The following is a 21,638-nucleotide window of genomic DNA, read 5'->3' as shown; positions in this document are numbered from 1 at the left end:
AGGACCAAATGCAGGGCTTGGCTGGGCCCCTCTCTCAGCAGCTGCTGCACAGGGTCAGGGAGCTTTAGTGGCTCCCAAGGGATGTGGCCCATCTCCTGAGTTATTGGCTTGAAGAGTGGAAGAGATCTGGAGGTCACATTCCCTCCTGCTGGCTCTGAATGCATGAAGCACCTCTCACACAATGCAGATTGGCCATGTCCCATTCTTGCTATAGCAGACTTCTGAGCCTCCTGGATGGATGGATGGCATCAGCCCTGCCATCCCATGGATTGTGCTGAGCCAAAGCCCAGTTGTCCAGCCTCAACCAGGCCAATGCCACAACCAGGGAGGAGTCCCCTGATTGTGCCCCCTTCCACCAGTAAATCTTTACAGGATGACTTGTGTTTCTCTCTGAGGAATGAAAGCCTGCATGACCTAGCCCAGTATCCCCAGCTCCAGCCTCCACCTACAGCCCCAGTGCCACTCCTACCTGTCCAGCTGCCCACTCTAGCCAAAGGAGGCTCCAAGGAACAGCCCATTTCAATGACCTAGGACCTTCTTTTTGGTTTGTTATTCCATTTTGCTAAGAAAAGGGAGCCATGACTGTGGAAGAAAACAGCCTCCCCAGACTGCCAAACCACTAATGAGGGGAAGCTCCTCCCTGCCCAGCCACGGTCAGCCCAGCAGCCACGGCCTGTGCATTGCTCCCAAGGGAGCAACAGGGACAGGCGTCTCAGCCCATCCTGGGATATCTCCTCCAAGGCAAAACCTGCCCGTGCCACTTCCGTGCTGTTTCCTCATTGCTTAATCCTCTGCTGATGGAAAAAGAGATGTGAAAAATTGGTAGCTCCCTTGGTGGTCCCTGCATCACCGCAGCAGCACATTGATTACCACAATGCTGCAGAGCCTTCCGGGGACATGTCATCCCATGGCTTGGTGACTTGGCTGCCAGCAAGACAAAAGATACTGTCCTTGGAGTGCCCAGAGCATTGAGAACGCACTACTTGAGGAGTGTGGCTGCAAGATTAGAGACTGCAGGGATGTAGCTGTCACCACAGCAGAGGAGGTACCATACCACAAGCTCCAGGCAGAGAAGAGCATTCCCCCACAGGCAGGCAACCTACAAGGCCCCGTTGGGACTCCTGGCCCCACTGCAGGCAGCTGCCTCCTAGGCAGGAGATGAAGCTATGGCTGCTGCCAGATCACTGCATCTGCTTGTTGACCAAAGGCTGAAGCTGGTGAAACCCCCAACACAATCCTGACAGGATGATCCCCAGCCCCTGCCGGCTGCTGAGCAGCACACAGTGGGCACAAGCCCCTGCCAGCCCACTGGTAGAGCCCTGCTCCTGTATTCTCACCCAGTAGAGGGGCTGCAAGGTGCTGATGGATCCCCCCTCAACACCTGGCAAGACCAAGCCATGTGCTTGCAGAAGCCAGCACAGCACTTCTGGCCCTGTGGTGCTGCCAGCCCTCTCCCCCCACTGTCCCCCTCCAACTGCATGTCCCACAGAGGGCACACTGTCAGGTGCTGCAGCTGTCACCTCCCATCCCATCACCCACAGGGCAGCACTAGCAGAGATACAAACCACTGGGAAAACCTCCACACCTCCTCTACAGGAGGGGAGAGAAGAAACCCCCCAGGGGTCCTCAGCAGCTGCATCCATCCACTCCAGGAAGAATCAGGATGTACGGAACAAGCAATCTACTAAATCCCATCATCAAAGAGCCTCCTCCACCTCCTCTCTGCTATGTGGCAGCAAGGTGACTGGAGTAGGGACATGCTCAAGCAAAGGCCTTTTAATTTCCTCTCTAGTAAGACACAAAGGTGTGGGGAAACCCTTGCTCAGGGGAAAGTGACAGCACCAACACCTCTGGTAGCCAGGGGAGAGGCCACGGGCAAAGTTGTTACGAGCAGCAGGTCTAGGACCCAGGACTAGGTTACTACTGGTTTTGGCATGCAGGGGAGCATGAGCATCTCTTGCTCATCCTCCCTGCCCCAGTGGGGAGCTTTGTCCCTCTTGCCAGTCTTACCAAAGCACAAGTCCCTGAGGCTCAGTGTCAAAGTTTTGGTGGCTTTGCTGCTGGGGAGCAGCCACTGGGGAGCCAACAGTCACTCAGCAGCACATCAGCACTGCAGAGGCAGGGCAGGAGTGGAAATCATTATCATCCGCAGGACCACACACAGGCACGCACACTCCGTGCTCAGCTCACCCCATTATCCCACTGAAAGAGAGCTGGGGCCAGTGGTCTCCATGGGCCTCACCTCCGTATTGGAGAGGAGGGCAAGCTGCAATCTGCTCCCTTTTATGCATATTCAGCATGACCCTGGGACTGCCGGCAAGCTGCCAGAGAGGCCTGGGAGTGGGTCTTTCTCTCCCTGGTCCCCATCTGCCCCCCTCTTTCTACTTCCCATTTTTGCTGCCCCTGGTTCAGATCAAATGGAGACTGCTGACTAAGCAGAAAGAATTGGGATGACCCCTAGGTGCTAAATCCAGCCCAGCACGTTCCCAGATCTGGCATCAGGAGTGACATGAGCAATGGAGCCCCCTTCCCCAGGACAGTATCCCAAAGGTGCCCCCAGCAAGGCTCTCGGGTGGCTGCCAGCTCCCTGCCACCAGCAGCAGCCGTGGCCCGGTGGCAGGGCTCACCCTTCCCAAGGAAGAGGCCACCCTCCCAGCTCCTCCCCAGAAGTGGCTGCATTCTTGAGGTGTGCGATTTCCTCACTCCTCCACCCCCGGAATGCTAAGAGCCGTGCGGCTTGGAAGGACGTCATGCTGCCGGAGCACTTCAGAAGTGCTTTAAAAAAAAAATTAGCTTCCACATCCAACACCTCCACACCCCTTCTCTCTACAAGCACACGCTTCCCAGAGCAACCAGCAGTGTTTCCCTGCCTTCTGGGAGACTTGTCGGGGCGATGCTCCAGCCTACCGTGGGCTTCTTTTCCATCATCTTTGCAGGAGGCAGTGCCACTGAGGGTGATGCTGGGTGCAGATGCATGCCTGGAGCTCCAGGTCTCCCGATGCTGAGCCATGGAGTGGGTGCCTGGCCCCCAAAATAGAATGGGTGAGGCAAGTGTAGCAGGCAAGGAGAGCAAACTTCCCACGATGTGGATGCTGGTGCCTACAGCACACCCAGGATCACCACCTGGCAGACCAGGGCCACAGCAACTTTGCTGAAGTAATTATAGGATTAGGTGGAACAACACAGGGCAGGGAGGGAAGCAGGTTATTAACCAGATTTGATCCCAGGACCTTTGCAGCACAGGAGCAGCCTTCTCTAATTAAAGTGGAGGGGAAGGCATGAGTGGTGCTCTGCTGTCGGAAAAATGTGGGCTTAGAGGGCAGGTGACAGCTAAAGCTGAGCAGCCAGCACTGCCCTGGAAGGGGATGGGAGAACCCCAAGGAATGACACGGGAATGATGCTGCTCTCCTGCCAGGGACCTGTGCTGCTCCCCCAGGTTGATGCTCCTGCACCAATGATGCTGCTATGCTGCAGCCCACTGCATTTCTCCTCCAGGACAGGACAGCATAGCGTGTGGGGGAATTGCATGACTTGAGGAAAAGATGTGGCCTCACTTGGAACTGGTTGAGATGGGAATGACTGGTCCCCATGAGGTGATGCATCAGCCTGTGCACAGAGATAAGGTCCTGGGTGCCAGCGTGGGGCAGGGATAGAGCCACCCACCCACACGAGGCACAAACATGCACAGCAAAAGCCATGGATCAGGAGGCAGAAATTCCTGGGCAAGGATCAAAGGAGCTGAGTACTTGAGGGGGTCCAACAACTAAGACTCTTGGGTAAAACTGATCTAGGAGGACTGCTCATTCTTGAACTGTGCCATCCTCAGTAAAGCCCACCAGAATCTCAGATGTTCTCTGTGAAAGAAGCCACTAGGAGGACAGGACAGGACCCAAAGTAGAAGAGAAATTATGTGCTCAGAGAAGCTGAAACCAGGCACAAATGACCAGAGCATGTCCCTTAACCAGGGTGTATCTGCTCCTACCACCTGCATATTTCCTCCTTGTTACAGGCCCTTTGTAATGAGGGCATCTGGACTTCCTTGCCACATGTGCTGTGGGAACAACCCCGTGCAGCTCTGCCCCAGCCCATGAACAAGATCCATCCTGGGGGGCTGCCAGGGTCCCTGGATACCCAGGTCCCTCTCTCACCATGCTGACGCCAGCTTGGGGAAGCTTAACTCCTCCAGCCAACAAACAGAATCGGGCCCAAACTCTGCTCTGGCTGTGGATAAATCATTCCATGTGTTTCTGGGATATAAAAACACAACTGAGAAGTATTTAAAGTGAAAGGAAAAACTCCATGGAGCCAAGGTACTGGTCCAGCTCAGCTTTCCAGAGGGAGTGAGTGTGCGCTGGGAGAGGCTAGAGAGATGCAGTGAGGCTGGGAGTGCTTAATCGCCTTCCCAGCCGCTAATGGAGCAACTGGTGCCCACTTGGGACACGGCTAATGGCACAAAGGAGATGCCTCCCTTTCTTTTATAAGCTCCCTGATCTCTCCTGATATTTAAGTATCAGAAGCTTCCGAGTGCTTATGGCCCCACATCCGCAGGGCTGCCCACCCTGCGCAGCCCCTCGGACTCAGCCCCCTGCACGCACAGCTCAGGGGGGCAATTACACAGCAGCATCTTCCTGCAGCAGGCACTGCAGGTGATGGATATTGCAATGCACTCTTGGCAGGTCAGAGCCAGAATTACACAAGCCATACGATACCCTGGCGATGCCAGGAGACATGTACAAATTACACTGCACACAGGAAAGGATGGGCCAGATTCTGACCTCAGTGCTTTGGCATCAGCCCGAAGTAACTCCATTCACATCGGGCCAAACCAAGACGTAAGCAACTCCATTCAAATTTACACTGGCATACCTGTGGTCAGGATCTAGCCTGGCTTGAATTAGTTGCAGCCTGATGTTACAAAAGGCAGCAGAGCCCAGATTTCCAAGGTTATCAAAAACAATTAAAAGAAAAAGAAATTCACCATAAAACAGTCCCCAGGCTGCTCAGCTATATGCATGGAGCTGTCAAATGCAGGACACTAGGACACATCCCTTCTCACCAGTTTCAGTAACTCATAAGCCATGCTGACCACAGGAAGGAAGGACCAACACCCAGCACCCCCCATGCCCACTCTGCTCCCCACTCACCCTGGGTAGAGGAGACTTCAGCATAGTATCACCCATATGATGCAGACCTGAATTCATTTTGCTGCAAAGCTCTTGCATCGCCCAGCTAGTGCAAGCTGGAGATCTCCTCCTGAAGTTCCCAGTGCAACAGCAGCTCAAGGAGACATTTGGAGCCCTTGATGTTGCAGGACAAGCAAGCACTGCCTGGATGCATTTGGACCCAATGGTCCTTGTGGGTCCCTTCCAACTCAGGGTGTTCTATGTTTTTTTTCCTACCCCATTTATTAACCTCTACTGCATCTTGGCCAGTTCATTTTTTTACGCAACTCTAACCCCACCGCAGTCTCCCAAACTCCTTTGCACATTCCTACCACCATGTTTGGCTCTAATTAGTGGTCTCAAAAGCATCCCTCAAGGTGCAGAGGGTTTTCCTACCACTACTCCCAGTGGATGCAAGGGACTCAGAGTTCCAGTCCATAAGCCCTCATTGCTTCCACCCCTTTCCACTCCTTATGAGAATAAAGTGATCTAGCTTCCATAACATCCCTCATTGAGTTTTCACAACATGCCGGGCACAGATGTTGAAAACAGTCTGGATGAATATTTAAAATGGTATTCAGAAATGACAACATTTGGCCAGCTTTGAAAGAGCTCTCACATCGGGCAGAGGATGGCTCACAACAACCGGCTGGAAACACACTGCACTTTGACATCTTTTTTTTTTACCCCCTCTCTGGCTACTGGTACGATACTTCATGCCCCTGGTGTCCCACAGTCTGTTATTGCTTGAGTGCCAGCCAAGCCTACAGCATTAGGAAGAAGCTGTCACGTACGTTTTTAAACATCACGGGGCAAAGCGGAATATGGAAAATCTGTCGCATTTCCATACCGAGCGCAAGGATCCTGCACAGGCTTGGGGAGAGGCTCGAAGGGGCACAGAGTAATTGCTTCCTTATGGGGCAGGGCCTGACTAACCAGGGTGGGGGAACAGGAGGCAGAGGTGCTGCCTCAACACCCTCGATATGCTGGGCTGCTTTCCTGCTGAAGATGTCTCAGCACGCCCCCCAAGGTGTGCACTAATGCTCACCTCCTTCTTCAGGGCTGAGGAAACCCCCTCTCAGAGTCACACCTCTGCCAGCAGTCAGCCAAGGTGGGACCTCCATTCGGTCCAACCCAGACTGAAGACACCATTGTTCTGATGCTCAGAGAGCGGTGGAAATGCTTCTCAGCCTGGATGCCTAGCAGCTTGCATTTCTGGTGAGTATCTTGCACCCAGCTGCATCCCTAGGCCAGGCTTCTCTCTTCCACAACCTGCAGACACACATCAGCTCCTTCCCAACCTGGCATTACACCTGTCCTCTTCTCTGCAGGGACCTAACCTTCCTTCCACACACAGGTAGAAGAGGAAGGGGTGTTGGGACCCGTTCAACCCACCCTCCTCTTGAACTGCTGGATCTCCTGTCCTCTCATCAGCCTGCTCTCAAACAGGTGTCAGAGCAGCACAGCAGCTCCCTCTGTTTTGTAAGTGGGATACTGCAGAAAAAGAGAAAAAAAAGTTGCCCTCCATCCCTCCAAACACCTTGGAGGCTGCTTTCAGCACACGGCCGAAGCCACATCCCACTCCACTTGTTACAGAGATCTCTAGCCTCCCCAGGTTCTGAGAGACAGGCAACAGCAAACTTGGCCAGGGAAGAAGGATCTGTGGCATTTCCAAACATGCAGGGTGTACACATCCATGTCTGCATTCAGTATTCTCTCAGCCTGGCTACTGGTCCAACACAAATGCCATGGATGGAGGTGGGAATGCTCAGCCTGGCTTACATTCCATCCATTCATGGGATGAGCTCCCTGAGAGAGGAGTATTCATGCCCAAGTGCTGCCTAGATGAGCATCAAGCCAGCAGGACCCAGCACTGCCAGAGCAGCTCGTGCTCCTGCCCACAGGGCCTCCCTCACCCACCCTGCTTGGAGACACAGCAGACTGCCAAGCACCACGACCCCATCACACCAGTTAGTCCTCGTCCCAAGAAAGGTATTTCCACCCACCCACTCTCCAGTGGGCCAGGGAAGCTGTAGGACGGTGTTTTGAGGAAATGAGGTTTCAGCAGCTCCAAGAGAGGAAAGCAAAAGCAAACCCACCAAACGCTTCCCAGCTTCCCTTCCCATGAAGCTGCTCGCACGTTCACTGGCCAGAGCTCTCACCCCAGCTGTGGCTCAAGGGCCAGGTGCTCAGGGTGCTGAGGGTCTCACCCAGTCTGGCTCCAGAACTGCATCCCATGGGAGCGCTTTCCAAAGGGAGCCGACCCACCCCGCAGGGGAGTCTCTCGGGGCAAGGGACCAGCGATGGACCCCAGCCCGGGATGATGACAAGAGCGATGCTGCCCGCCCAGGTGGCTTTGTGCCGGCGGAGCCCCCGCGGGCGAAGGGCTGCGGTGGGAGCGGCGGGCAGGGGACCACGTGCATGCCTCGTGCCCCGTCAGCGGGCTGGCACCGCAGGCTCGGCCTGGCACCGCAGGCTCGGCCTGGCAGGGCTCCCGCCTTGTCCGCGCCGCACCCGTACGGAGCGGGGCCGGGGCTCCGCCGGCCTGCGACACTGTGGGGCTCCCTACAGCGCCGAGAACCCCCGGGGCGGCGACAGCGAGCCGAGCCGAGCCGGGCCAGGGTGAGGAGCGGCGGCGGCCGGAGCTACCCGGGGACGGGAGCGGGGCTCGGCGGCGGGCGGGCGGCCTCGCTGCGGGGAGGTCCCGTTCTCGTCGGTGAAAGGATGGAAAGGGAAATAAAGGGAGGGTGAGCACGGGGGGAGAGGGAGGAATAAAAGGCAACGAGGGAGGGAGCGGAGGGGAGGAGAGCGGCAGCCCGGAGCGTCGGGAAGTTGGGAGCGCAGCTTACCGCGGCCGGGCAGGTAGCGGGGCCGGTCCGGGCGACAGGTCCGGGAGCGGCGGCGAGGGGAGCCGGGGCCGCGGCGAAGCGGACGGCGGGCAGGGGTAGCTCCTTCCCGGTGCTGGCCGCAGCACGAAGAAAGGAAAAAAAAGTGAAGAAAACGCTGTATGGGGAGAAAAGCAATGATAACGAATTTCCAGGGAATCGTGCGTGGGGGACGAAATAAGGCGAAATAGTGGAAAGCGGGAGCGCTGCTCCCGGCGGCGCGGGCGGGTCCCAGCGCCGTGCCCGCAGCCGGCCGCGCTCCCACCCGCTCCACCGTACCGCCCGCGGCTGCTTCGACTGCGGGAGGGAGGGGGGAGGCGGCAGGGGAGGGCGAAAAGGAGAGGAAAGGGAAAATAAAAAACACCCCTTAAAAAAAAAAAAAAAAAACGAAAACGAAAAGAAAAGCAAGAATTGGAGAAACTGAGCCCCGACCGCCGCCTGGACGTGGAGTAAAAAGACTCCAATAAATCCCGGGTTGAAAAGAAGGGAAAAGTCACCTCCCCGAGGAAATCAGAAGCAGATTTCGAGCCATTTAATCACATGCAGGGAGGTGTGTGCGTGTGCGCCGCCCGCCGCCGCTGCCAGCCCTGCCTCCACCCTCCGCCCCGCCGACAGCCCAGCGGGCAGGGCCGGAGCCGGGCGGGAAGCGGAGCCGCCCCACCGGCACGCAGCCCTCCCCGCGGGGTCCCGGTGCCGCCCCGCCGGGCAGCGCCGCGGGCTCCGGGCGGCCGCAGTCCCACCTGCCGCCCGGGCAGCCCCGCCGCGCCCCACGAGTCCGCTCAGCCCACGGCGGCTCCATCCCCGCCGAGCGCGGGAGGTTGCGGACCGGAGCCCACCACGCCGAGGGCTCAGCGGTGCCGCAGCCGAGGCAGCCGATTATTCTCCCTCTGCTTCCCAAAGCAAATGAGGCGGAAGCAGCTCTTCTTATGGAGAAAGCTGGAGTCTCCGGTCCATCCCGTGGTGCAGGAGCTTTTCACGCGCTGCTGCACCACAGTCGCCCTTGGTCTCTGATTTTTGGGCAGGGAGGGAGAGAAGCGGGGCACTTATGTACCCAGCACGGCTGCCTTCGGGCTGCCCCCGCGGGCTGCTCTGCTATCCCCAGACCACCTGCGAGCGGGCCACGAAAAAGGTGAAACTAATTTAATCAGCTTATGCGAGGGGGCTAGAGGAGAGCAGGAAACTCGGACCTGGATTCTCTCCCTCACTGCGGCCGTGTTCACAGCCCTGCGGCCCCCACATCTGCCACTTTGGCCTGGGGAACATCCTCTTGTAATTGCCCTTGCAATGGATGTGAGGGCTGAGGACAGCACCGGAGGTGGGAAGAAGGGCAAGCTGCCAGCACAGTGCCCACCCGTTACGTTCAAAGCCCCCACCCACCATCACCCTGCTCCCGGGGGACCCCTGGTTAGCCACATCCTGTTGCTCTGGGGCAGCAGGTTGCAGGAGCAGCTCTCCCAGCCGGCTGGCAGATGCTAGCTGAAGGAGCAGACCCCAGCTGGCCACGACCCCCAGGGGAATTGCTGTTTGCTGCTCTCTGCCTTGTTGCACTAAACATGTTTCCCCTCCTATTCCAGCAGCAGGGATATGGATAAATAAGAGTGAAGTCACCAGGACAGAAGAGACCCAGGCCATGAGCAGGGAAACATCAAGGCTTTAAGTCCAATGCTACGGTGTCTTGTAGCCCTCTCTTGGGGACACTTACGCATTTGGAGAGCTGGGCAGTCAAGCCAGAGGCCACAAAAGCAGCCCCAATGCAGATCCCAGATAAGATGCTAGTGCAGGGCTAATGTTTCCTTTGTGTGGGATCACACCAGACTGTGGGACAGAGCAAGGCCCAGGGTTGCCAGGACAGTGTGGCACCAGGGACAGGCTGGGATGGTGAAGGGCAAAATGGGACATGGCTAGAAGATCCTGAAGTGACACGAAGCAGAAATTGTCCAAGGGATGGACCTGAAGGCATTTTCCTCACCAGGAAACACAATGACAACCATGAAGAGGAGGTGTAATACTGACCCAGCCTGGCTGCTCCAGGATGGTGCTGAGCTGGGGGGCTGCATCACCACAATCTCACAATCATCACAATGGCTGTTTTCATACCCATTGAACCCCCACCCTCCTGTGACTCACACATGATCCTGGAAGTGCTGGCCACCACATGGAAGAGTTTTGGGACTGCTCTCCACAGGTATTACATCAGTGAAAGCCCAGTTTAGATGGGCAGAAGCTGTTTCCTGAATCCCTGTTTTCCCTGTTCCCTCTTCAAAGGATGGAGAGCCTGAGAGAAAGATGTGAATCTGGATTTGGCAAATGGGAGTGCTACAGACGTCAGCAGGAATTGAACACTCACTGAGGTAGGAATCAGACTGAGACCCTGTTGGAGTTCCTCAGCATGCTGACATCACTCAGTGTTCACTGCCTTCCTGGGCAGATCTGGCAAGACTGGCAGGATGAGAGGGCAAGCACTCTGTGTTGTTTGTCATCCTACGGTCTGCAGGAAGCTCTGCCTGTTGCAAGCTCCCATTCTTCATGCATTCCTGTTCCTTGTGCCTCATGAAAGCACAGCATTTGGTGCCAGCCAGGCCTTCCAGTCAACAAAGGATTGCTGAAGGGACACAGACATCCACAAGCTGTTGGAGCAAAAGCACCAGCATCAAGTCAGCTGGGGCAGATACAGAATTGTCAAATGGGTTGGAAGGATCTTAAAAGATCATCCAGTCCAATTACACAGCAGGGATATCTTTCACTAGACCAAATTGCTCAATCAAACCTATCCTTGAGCACTTTCAGGCATGGGGCAGGCACAGCTTCTCTGGACACCCTCTGCCAGGCCCTTATCACCCTCACAGGGAAGAATTTCTTCCCAATATCCCTTCTAACCCTGCCCGCTGCCAGTGGGAAGCCATTCTCTGTGTCCTATCACTGCAAAGGCCCTCTCCAGCTCTGATGGAGCCGCTTTGGGAATTGGAAGGGGCTCTTAAGTCCCCCTGGAGCCATCTGGTCCCCAGACTGATGCCCTCTTCTACCCTCTGTACCTTGCCCTCCATCTCCCCTTGCCCTGCAGCACACGCTCAAAGTCAGCCCAGCCCTGCAGAGGACTCCCCCGGCCATTGCCTTGTGCTGACAGAGAGGCTCGGACCCAACACCGGACAGCAGAGAGTGGAGAGTGAACTGGACAGTGGGCAGCGGGCGGCGGACAGTGGGCAGTGAACAGTGAGCAGTGAATATCAAACAGTGGGCAGTGAACAGTGAGCAGTGGGCAGTGGGCAGTGAACAGCGGGCAGTGGGCAGTGGGCAGTGAACAGTGAACAGCGGGGAGTGAACAGTGAACAGTGAACAGCGGGCAGTGAACAGCGGGCAGTGAACAGTGAACAGCGGGCAGTGGACAGTGAACAGTGAACAGTGAATATCAAACAGTGGGCAGTGAACAGTGAACAGCGGGGAGTGAACAGTGAACAGTGAACAGCGGGCAGTGGACAGTGGGCAGTGAACAGTGAACAGCGGGCAGTGGACAGTGGGCAGTGAAGAGTGGGCAGTGAACAGCGGGCAGTGAACAGCGGGCAGTGGGCAGTGAACAGCGGGCAGTGAGCAGCGGACAGTGGGCAGCGGGCAGTGGGCAGCGAGCAGCGGGCAGTGGACAGCAGGCAGTGAACAGTGGGCAGTGAACAGTGGGCAGTGAGCAGTGGGAAGTGAACAGTGGGCAGTGGGCAGTGGGCAGTGGGCAATGAACAGCGGGCAGTGGGCAGTGGGCAGTGAACAGCGGGCAGTGGGCAGTGGGCAGTGGCAGTGAACACAGGGCAGTGGGCAGCGGGCAGTGGGCAGTGAACAGTGGGCAGTGGGCAGTGGGCAGCGGGCAGCGGGCAGTGGGCAGTGGGCAGTGGGCAGTGGGCAGCGGGCAGTGAACAGTGGGCAGTGGGCAGTGGGCAGCGGGCAGTGGGCAGTGGGCAGTGAACAGTGGGCAGTGAACAGCGGGCAGCGGGCAGTGGGCAGTGGGCAGTGAACAGTGGGCAGTGGGCAGTGGGCAGCGGGCAGTGGGCAGTGGGCAGTGAACAGTGGGCAGTGGGCAGCGGGCAGCGGGCAGTGGGCAGCGGGCAGTGGGCAGTGGGCAGTGAACAGTGGGCACTGGGCAGTGGGCAGTGAACAGTGGGCAGTGGGCAGTGGGCAGTGGATACACTCGAGCCCCGCGCCCCCCGCCGTCGCTGCGCGGCGCTCTTGCGCCCCCTGCCGGCCCGGTCGCGCAGCGCAGCCGCCTCCCGGGGTGCGCGGTTCCGCCGAGCCCCGCACCGCGCATTGCCGAGCCCCGCACCGCGCACTGCCGAGCCCCGCACCGCGCACTGCTGAGCCCCGCACCGCGCACTGCCGAGCCCCGCACCGCGCACTGCTGAGCCCCGCACCGCGCACTGCTGAGCCCCGCACCGCGCTCTGCCGAGCCCCGCACCGCGCATTGCCGAGCCCCGCACCGCGCACTGCTGAGCCCCGCAGCGCGCTCTGCCGAGCCCCGCACCGCGCACTGCTGAGCCCCGCACCGCGCTCTGCCGAGCCCCGCACCGCGCACTGCTGAGCCCCGCACCGCGCTCTGCCGAGCCCCGCTGTAATCCAATCCGCAGCCCTGCCGAGGAAGGAGAACTTGTCACAGCAGGCAGCTCCATCCCCATCCTGGTGTGTTGGAGCCGCTCCTTGAGGTGAAGGCTCATGTTTCCAGACAAGCAGGGAAGAGACCCTACCTATTGCCTCGCCATGTCCTTCTTCAACCTCCTCACTGGAGAAGGAAGAGCTTTACTGCCAGAAGGGAGGACTCTTTCCTTTGACTGGTCCCAGAGGCCTCTCTCCCAGTGCAGTAAGAGAGAACGATCCCGTTTCAGCCACTGGGTCATCCTCAGGATGACTCCATAATTCTCATGTTTCTTTTCTTTCTGTGCTATTTACTCTTCCAAGGGCACCTTATCTGCCTCCCTTTTGGGACTATCAGTCTCCTGACAGACACACCTGCCTTCTCACCCTGTGCTCAGTATCTGTCCCCACACATGGATTCTTCTGGAGTGCAGGTCACAGAAGCAGTTGCCAGGAACTCATGTATGACCTTGTGGGGAAGAACAGACACCTTCCTCATAGGGTGTGATTTGCCCAAGACATCCTGCCATGCACTGTCACACCAGTGCTTGGGGCTCATCTGAGCCTCAGCAGCCCTTGGGAGTCTGTTCCCTCCATCCTGACTCTCCTGCTCACCACAAACCTTCCTGCAGGCCCAATGCATCCATAATGCATTTGGATCCTTCCTCTTGTTCTGCACACCTGGGCAATACAGATGTCCTGCCCAGCCTGGGGTCCAGGTGCTGGCAGCACCCACAGTTTTTCTGAGCACTGTGGGGATGTGGGGGCAGCCCAAATAGGCCCTCCCTGGGGACCTGTAGCCCTGCTCTGGGCCACAACAGCTCTTCTCTGCCACTTAGAAAGGTCAGTAGGGGCCGTTTTCACCCTGGTGGAGACAAGATTTGTTTGTTGAAAGGAGTGCAGTGAGTGTGACTTGGGAAAATGGAACCCGGTGTGACATCACCACCAAACCCAGCGTATAATTCCTTATAACACATATAACCACTGCAGTGACATTATACAGACTTTGCCCTGCCCTTCCCCTCTCACCCCAGCATAAACATTGCACAGGTCAGGCAGAGAGATGGAGCTTCAGCTTACAGCCCCAGGCCAAGGTGGGGCAGCCCAAGGGACTGCAGTATCCTAGCAAGGCTGGAGAGATGCTGAACCTGCAGCATTGTGTGCTGAGGCCATGTTCTGGTGTCATTGACATTCCCGGTCCTGGACCGGCAAGATGCTGCAGAGGCTGGGGACAATGTGCAACACAGCCCTCAAACACACTCCACGTCCCTAGAAAGTGGCAGTTCCACAGGCACTCTAGGTCCTGCTCTTCTAGCACATCTTCAGCTCGATGTTAGCCCCCTGTGGTGACTTTTAGCCTATGGCAAAGGGATTTCCATGGCACTGCTCACAGAGAAAACATTCCTGGACAATGCTGAATGCGATGAGCATGTCCTAGGTCCCCCTATTCAGCAAGCAGCTGGGGTCAGGAATTGATTTCATGCCTCTTTCTCTCTCCTTAACTTTCTGAGCTGCAAGACTAAGCCTGGCCGTTCTGAACATGCTTTGGTTCATCTTTTCCTGAACATGCTTTGGTTCATCTTTATCTAATTCCATCCCCTCATCACTGCCATGGCTGTGTGTGCAGACCGCTCAAGAATGTCACCCCCATACCTTACACTCCTGTCTGTGCCCCCCTGCTCGGCAGTGACTGCTATGGCACCGATACGTTGTTTCCCCACGACAGGCAAAGGGACACGCGTGTCCCAAGGGCGCGATCGCAGCAGCCGCGGGACCGCCCAGCCCCGCCGGGTGCGCCCCGGCCCGGCCCGGCCCGGCCCGGCCCGGCGGCCGCGAGATGGAGCCGTTCCCCCGCGGCTGGTCCGCTCCGAGCCGGGAGAGGCTCCGGCGGCCGCGAGCGGGGGGATTGGAACGCCGGACACACCGGTCCCACGGGGGCACTGACAGCTGAGGGTATGCTCCCATCGGCAGGAGGATGCTGCGCCTGCCCCCTTGCCATCAGGGGAAGGATGCTGCGCTTGTCACAAGTGAGAGGACACTGCGCGTCTTGCAGGAGCCTCGGCATGCTCTCGGGGCAGCAGGGGCCTCTCAAGGATGCACAGCTGCCAGCCAGCGGCATCTCTGCTGAGCGGGATTATGTGGCTGCAGAGTGAGGGTTTCTCCTGGGAAATATCTCTCCTGAATTTTAAGAGCTGTTTTCCAGGGGGCCAAATGCTGTTCACGGGCCTGAAGTCAGAAGCAAAGCTTAGCTTTAGCACAAGGTGTTCTTTTAATAAACCTCATCAGCTACCTCAGCATCTTCATGTGCTGGGGATCCTACTTCCGTCTGCTCTCTTTTCCCTGCTCCGAGCCTTGTGCAGGGATCGAAAGGAGTCGGGCGGTGCTCTCTTGCACCGGAGGAATGTGAGCACTGCCGGCTGGCAGGTAGCACCTTGTCCACAGCACTGGAGGAGCAGGCAGCCACCGCAGAACGATGTGGCCATCAGAGCGCAGCGTGTGCCTGGTGTTCCCAGCGAGACACCGACGGAGGAGGTCCACAAAACTTACTGGCAGATGGAGGCTGTCCTGTGTGAGCTGGGAGCAGCTTGCTAGGCTGGCTCTGGCATGGCTGGGGTTGAGGTTTGGCTTGCATCTTGTTTGCTCCAAACCAATTCAGTCTTTGAGTAGATTTGGGTTGGGATTCCAGAGAGCCTCAACAGCTTGGGCCGTGCCTCTGCTGCTCAGCTGGGCACAGCACAGGGGGCCCCAGCCTGCTTCTGGGACCATGAGCTGCAGCACAGAGATGCCAGCCCAGGCCTCCAAGGCAGCAGGGCCTGTTGCTGCTCAAACTTGCCTCAAGCAGCTCCTGTGGCTCCAGAGCCTGCTCAGTTGCAAGCAGCAGCAGCACTGTGATACAAACAAATCCCCGTTTTTTGAACTGGTCATGGGATTGAAGTGCCTGCTTCCTTATCTTCCTTGGGAGTGCTGGTACATGAGCAGGCCTCTACGGATTAAGGCAATTCACAGCCCCAAACTTGCCAGAGTTCCAGAAGTGTTTGGACAATGCTCTCAGCCATATAGTGGGAATGTTGGGGTGTCCTGTGCAAGGCCAGGAGCTGGGCTCAATGTTTGGAGGCCACTTCCAACCCAGGAGATTCCATGATTCTGTGAATTCCTGTGAGGCAGCAGAAGTGTGAGCATATGGTCAAATGCATGCAGCCACATGTCTCTAGTCCTCCAGATTGTCTGGGGTGTCATCCCTCCACTGTCTCTAGGCAGTGATGATCTGGGGCTGAGCTCCAGCGAGGCAGGAGCCTAAGGGGTGCCTTGGTGTAGCCATGTCAGACCAAGCAGGTGGCACAGGCCTTGCTGAATCAACTAAGGACTTTTGTCTGAAGCTGTCCTGAAAATGAGTCTTTCTGAAAGGTGGTGGTGGTATGTGGCTGCCAGCCAGATGTTTGGGGGAAGAAGGGATATTGAGAGGAAGGGCTGGGACAAAGGGCTGGGAAAGAGTGACAAGGGTGAACAGTGAGAGAAGGAAGGCAGGAGAGGTGGAAGGGAGGGAAGGGAAAGAAGCTCATAGGAAAACATGGTGTGAAGAGGGAAAGAAGAAAGACGGTTTGGGGGGTTGGGGGGAAGAGAAACACACAGAGTTTTGTAACAACTTAAATTCATTCCAGACAATGTCCAAGGAGCCCTGGCAGCATGGGTTGAAACTAACCCTGCCTTTGATTTTATGAGTTCATTATATGTTGTTTGGGACAGTGATTCATGCATCTTGGCTGCTTCACATTTTCCCTTGTGTCACAAATGAAGAGGGGACCATGAGATGGATTCTTTGGATGGGAAGTATTCTCTCAATTGTTAGGTAGATGTCTCTGTGCCACGCAGAGATCCCAGGAGAGTGGTCTCCTGGGCTGCCCCAGCTCCCTGCACAGTACACAAAATCTCTGTGCCTCATGTCTTGCTCCCTCTTAAAGGGAAAGTACTGGGCATGGCTGGGCAGAAGGATGCCCAGTGGTGGCCACGTATGTTCTGTGCCTGCCCTTCGCTGCAAAGCCCAGATGGGCCAGAGGATGAACAACTGGGAGAGCTCAGACCTGTGTGGGAAGCATAGCCAGCCATCAAGAATGGTCCTATGACCAGTGTCCCAGAGCCCGTCTCTGCAGATGGTGAGGGAAGGTGACCCCAAGGCCACAGTCCCAGCTTGGGGACCATGCTGAGAACATACTGCAGCACTGATCTGGGTGCTCCTCACCTCCATCCCCACCCCAAGAGCATCAGTTCACTTACAGGGTGTCACTGCTCAAAGGTGCAAGGCACCGGATGAACTACAGGAAAAACTGTTCAGGAGCAAGTTGGTGACTTACAGACCATTTTGCTTGGGAATATTTACAACCCTAATAATAGGCCCTAATCAGAAAAGTAATAAAACTTGCCCAAGGATGTGGTGGTGTGTTTTTTCTTTTAATTAATATTTGTTCAGTGTCTGTTCACCCCCCCTCCCTAATCTCCTCCCTTCCCCAGCTGTCAGTCTTCCCAAACTCTTCCCTAACCCCCTCCTCTCCAAGTTGTCAATCCTCCCTTTCCCTGCCCCTTTCCCCAGAACATTCCCTGTCATTCCTCCTAGCTCCCTCCCCTGCTTCCAGAGCATTCCCTGTCTATTTAGTGAGGCTCAACACCCTTTTGGTTACTTTGTGTTACTCCACTCCCCTGTTTCCCCTGATAGGTTTGTGCTGTTAGTTCCTCCTTAGACTCTTCCCCAGGCGTACCCTCACTGGTTGCTGTTCCTATACCCCGCCTCTTGAGTTCTGGTATAAAACCTTTGTTCGCCCTCCCCGGAGGGTCTTGGGGCTCACTGAATAAACCCATCCTGTTACACCCCAAGTTCTGTGTCACCTCCATCTGTCCCCACGCTGACAAATGGGACTGCAGAGCCCACAGGGGGAGCGGCCGCCCCTTGTCTTCCCTCGCCGCCCAGCCCGGCACCGCTCGGGGTACCGCGGAGAGGGGAGCTGCCCGCGACACAAGACAAGACAGCATCAAAGTTTGCATTAGAACTTACAGAAAAACCTCCATGACTTGGTTGGGTATTGTTACTATTTTTAGCTTTCTGTGACATTTTAGGCTTTCCAGTGAAAGAAAGATAAAAGTCTTACAGATTTTTAAAACACGTTGGTAGACAAAATACAGGCCTCCAAAACTGTACACCAAAAGCTCTTTGCCTGGCATTTTCTGGTTTTGATTTAAAGTTTCTCTTCCAAATGAGACAAAGTTCAGCCTGAAAAGTTTTGACCTGAAAGGCATTTTTCAGTGTGGTTGGTCCTAGCCTGAGCCCTATAAATGACTGTGCTTCTACACTGGAGAGCTGTGACTTGCCTGCAGAACTTCCCATGCTTCTGTACCTTACACTGATCAGTGGGAAAGTGCCTTGAAGATCCACATTAATTGAGGCATGGAAACCTCTGCAGAGGCCTGAAGTAGCTCAAAAGGAAAGCTGAGACTTCCTTACAAACTTGCACTAGTGCCAGATGAGCTTCATGTGGACTCCCAAGTAGAAGCACCATGCAGAAACCAATCTTGAGATGTGCTGTGGTGAAGAGGACAAGCACTGAAGTGGGGTGTCTGAAATCTTAGGTGGGGGGTTGGGGGGGGCCAATAGTCCAGCCTTGCAAGCCCCAATCTGCCTGCTCCAATGAGTTCCAGTGACCCAGGTAGCCCACACTCCCTCCTTCCTTCAGACCTGAGCTCAGGCACTGTTGTTCCTGCAGGGAGCTTCTTCTCAGGATACAGCACACACATTCTGCTGGGATTGCAGGCCAGCATCTTTCCGCAGGAAAAGCTTCACTTCAGGAAAATTAGGAGGGTTTTTTTTGTTTGTTTGTTTGTTTGAATGTTGTTTTTAAAGAGAATTCTTAGGAAAAACACTCGCTGAGACGGATCAGTTCATGTTTGAAGTTAATCCTGAGGCAAAAGGCAGAGGGTGTGGGCTGTGATACACACACACATCTGTACAATGAGGAAGGCAATAGCGCAAAGCAAAAACAATTGCATGAAAAGCTTTCCAACAACAAAGTTTGCAAACCCACAGAGCCCAGACTATTTCTTGTGGTTGATGGGTAAGAGTTCCCAGATAATAGGGCCTGACAATGGAACAATGGGGGCCGAAAGACTTGGTTCATGATTAGGAGTTATATAAGAGTGGCTGGCATTTATTAATAACACTCGAGTTTCATTTTCTTAGTTAGCACTTTTCAGGTTCAGAGCACTTTACAACCCCTGGCTATTCCATATTGGATGCTCAGCATGGGGTGACCTGGAGCAGTGGGAACAACCTTCATGCCTGCTTCTCTTGCAGATCTTAAAGAGGAGAAAGGAAAATGCCAAGCAATGGGCTTTCACTGGCGATTTGGGACCTCTCCTGTACCCCAAAGTCACAGCATGGTGTATGATCACAAAGGAACATCATTTGGGAAAACACTTTAATGAGATGTGTTACTGAACCTTAATATTTACAAAGTGCTCCTTTTCATGGAGAATGAAAAAATCTGGAACTTTCACTGGGACTCAGAAATAAGTTTGGGTGTGATCCCAAATGGGAACCAGCCCTGGAGGAACAGTCCGACAGCCAGCCTGCAGTGATAGCATCTGCCTTCTGGCACAGTTCTGGGAGCAGGAGTGAGACATCCCACACAGATGGCTGCCTACCCTGGCCTGGGACATGCTGGTTGGAGCAGTAGGCATGGCTGCTCCTGGAGGATGCACTGGGGCCAGGCTGGGCCAGGATGGTGGCTCTCTGTGCCGGCTCTCGTGACCCCAGTAGTTATCCCGCCGGCACAGGGGATGAGTGGTCCAGTCTGAACAGGTTGTCTCCTTCTGGTCTGCCTATTTATTGCTCCTCTGACTGTTGCTCATGGTATGTGCTGACCGCTCAGCCTGCTTGTGGAAAACAAGAGAATTCCCTTCCAAGCTCTGGTGCCAAGCAGGCAGTGACACTTTTCTTCTGAGCAGGCCCGAGAACCTCTCCTCAGCCCTGGGAGGCAGATGTCTCAAAAGCAGCTCAAACCTGGGAAAGTTGTGGTCCAGGATCAGACTTTGGCCTCAAAACCCGAACAGCTCATCAGTCCCCAGTCTGCTCCAGAGGCAGAAGCAGTGCAGGCAGGAGAAAAGCCTGCCTGTGTTTTTGGAGGCAAAAGCAAAGGGCCTCATGGCCCCACAGCTTTACTTCTAACCAAGAGGCATGGAAGAGCTGCATATTCAGGAGAACACTACCAGGAGAAGGAGGCAGGGTTTGCACCTACAAGGGATAGGACCTTGTGCCTTTTTCCACTGGTTCAAAAGTGCATGTCCTCCAGTGAGCAGTCCTGAGGTATGGAAATTCACAATTCCAGCAGTTCCTCTTATAGGAAAGGCCAGGAGATGCTAAGCAAAGCCAAAGGCAAATAACCACCCCAGGGACAGGCCTATGACAAGCCCCAGGAGTCCTGGGGAGGTGGCGGCGCCTGACTGGAGGGACAGGGCTGGGATGCTGAACTGATTCTCAGAGCCCACTGAGCAGTTGCCAAGCTGATGCACCCTGTAGGAGTGCATCAACCTCTTTTTTTTTTTTTTTTTTTCTTTTTTTTTTTTTTTTGTAAGATTGAGATTATTCACATTTGTCCAGATGTGCCCACCTGCACAGGAGAGATCTTGAGATAACAGATGACCCTGCTTTTCTTTTTACCTGATCTTTCATAGATTCTGGCAGCACCAGGAGCAATTTTAGCACTTGTAAACCATCCTCCCACATGGGAAAAAACTTCCTACACCATCAACTAATGCTGTCTGGTGGAGAGCAGATTGCACTCCAAGTGCCAAAAGCATTGCTGGTTCAGGGACTCTGCTCACTGGCAACCATCTGCTAGTTGACAGCTGATCAGCTCTTCTCAGAAGTGTTTGGGGGCTCATCCTGCAGACTGGTCCCTGCACCTCTCCCCTGCCAGCATGCCAAGTGGTGTGTAGGGCAGGGACAGCAGGATGCCAGTGGCTCAGCATCCTCCACGCTGCAGCCAAGTCCAGGTAGGGCTGCTAGCAGGGGGCACTGGTGATGCAGAGGTGGGGCTGCGTTGCCTTCAGGTCTTTGGCTGCAGAATGTATTGCTGGTGGTGTCAGGGGAAACCAGGATGTTTCCTGGGGCTCATGTCTCCTCATGGGTCTGCCTCAGGCTTGGGAAAGTCAGTTCTGGGGCGTCTTCCTGCTCCTTCTTTGCGTCTTCCTGCACAGCTGGGGTGAATGACAACCAGGCTGGACCAGGGGGAGCCCACATAGCAGGGCCATGGTCGTGCTCTGTGACATGGGTACTGCAAGGGGAATATTTCCCCTCAAGCCCCCAGCCCAGGACATCTGGCCCTGATGATCACTGGTGGAGTGCCCAGAGCAGCCTAGCATATGTGATCCAGCTGCCTGTGCTTGTCTCCAGGTGAGGCGGGATGAGGTGAGACTGGCTGAATGAGACGAGCAACCAGGCGAGATGATGAGAGTAATTTCAGACCTTTTAAATCAAGATTTGGATGTGCCCTTTGCTGCTGAGATTGAAATCAGGACCCTCCTAGCTTCAAAGACGGTGAGCATAAAAGGTCAGATTTCTTTACTGTACATCCCAGGTGAGAGCTACAGCCAGAACTGCCTAACAAGCACAGTGTTTCAGGCAGGAAAATCCTTTCATTATGTGCCCTGAAGTGCTGAACAGAAAAGGCTTAAATTCAAATTAGTTTTTTGCAGGGAGAAATACATACTGACCCAGGCAATCTGATGAGGATTAAAACATTCTCCTCACACTTACTCGGAAAGGATAACATTCACCATCTGGCCTGAAAGGAACTTCTGGTTCTTTTTTGGCACCCTAATCTGAATGCACATAGTCTATGGGTTCAAACTGGGTCAAAAGGCTCTGGTGTTGTCTGGGGGAAACCTCTAAAATGCCCATAATTAATTTTTCCCTACAATTTAATTTGTTGGGAAATTA

General features: G+C 55.3%; 1 protein-coding gene across 4 annotated transcripts in view; it reads right to left on the bottom strand.

The window, feature by feature from the left end:
• NTN3 (netrin 3) overlaps nucleotides 1–8,955 on the bottom strand; it is a 32,643-nt gene extending 23,688 nt beyond the window's left edge. Inside the window, exons 1-2 of one of the 4 annotated variants that reach the window (XM_085592622.1) lie at nucleotides 8,788–8,955; nucleotides 8,012–8,123 (exon numbers count right to left, since the gene is read on the bottom strand). The gene's annotated coding sequence lies outside the window, so the exon portion shown is untranslated. Of the gene's footprint in view, nucleotides 1–8,011; nucleotides 8,343–8,544; nucleotides 8,666–8,787 lie in introns of those variants that run through there. The other 3 variants (XM_085592621.1, XM_085592620.1, XM_021529711.4) reach the window with 3 other exon arrangements.
• Between the last annotated feature and the right edge of the window lie 12,683 nt (nucleotides 8,956–21,638).

This window comes from Lonchura striata, chromosome 14 (assembly GCF_050655825.1).
Source record: "Lonchura striata isolate lonStrDom1 chromosome 14, ASM5065582v1, whole genome shotgun sequence".
NCBI lineage: Eukaryota > Metazoa > Chordata > Aves > Passeriformes > Estrildidae > Lonchura > Lonchura striata.
This window is presented reverse-complemented; position numbering and strand designations above follow the sequence as displayed.